Raw genomic sequence first — 368 nt, 5'->3', positions numbered from 1 at the left:
GAAATCAGACAGTCGCCATATTGGGTCCGTCATCTTGTATTTTCGAAATTTGACATCAAAATCGTAATCAGCGCCCTCGAAAACATACATATACATATACATATATATATATGTACAGTGCAAATAACTTTGTGAGCGAAATCTCGATTCAACCCTAGTTGTTGCCAAAGTAGCCTCTTCTGGAGTAGTTTTACAACCCTTACATAAAAAAAATAAAATAACCAAATGGCATAACTTTTTACATTGGACATCGACCGCCCTGTTTTCGTTCATTTTACTGAATTTCAAGGTGTATTTTGCATTGGAAATTGCACTTTTTTGAAAAAAATATCCTTAAAAACTACCCTTTTTTTGTTAAATTTAAAAAA

Source organism: Trachymyrmex cornetzi, unplaced genomic scaffold (genome assembly GCF_001594075.2).
Source record: "Trachymyrmex cornetzi isolate Tcor2-1 unplaced genomic scaffold, Tcor1.1 scaffold495, whole genome shotgun sequence".
In the NCBI taxonomy this organism is placed as follows: Eukaryota; Metazoa; Arthropoda; class Insecta; order Hymenoptera; family Formicidae; genus Trachymyrmex; species Trachymyrmex cornetzi.
This window is presented reverse-complemented; position numbering follows the sequence as displayed.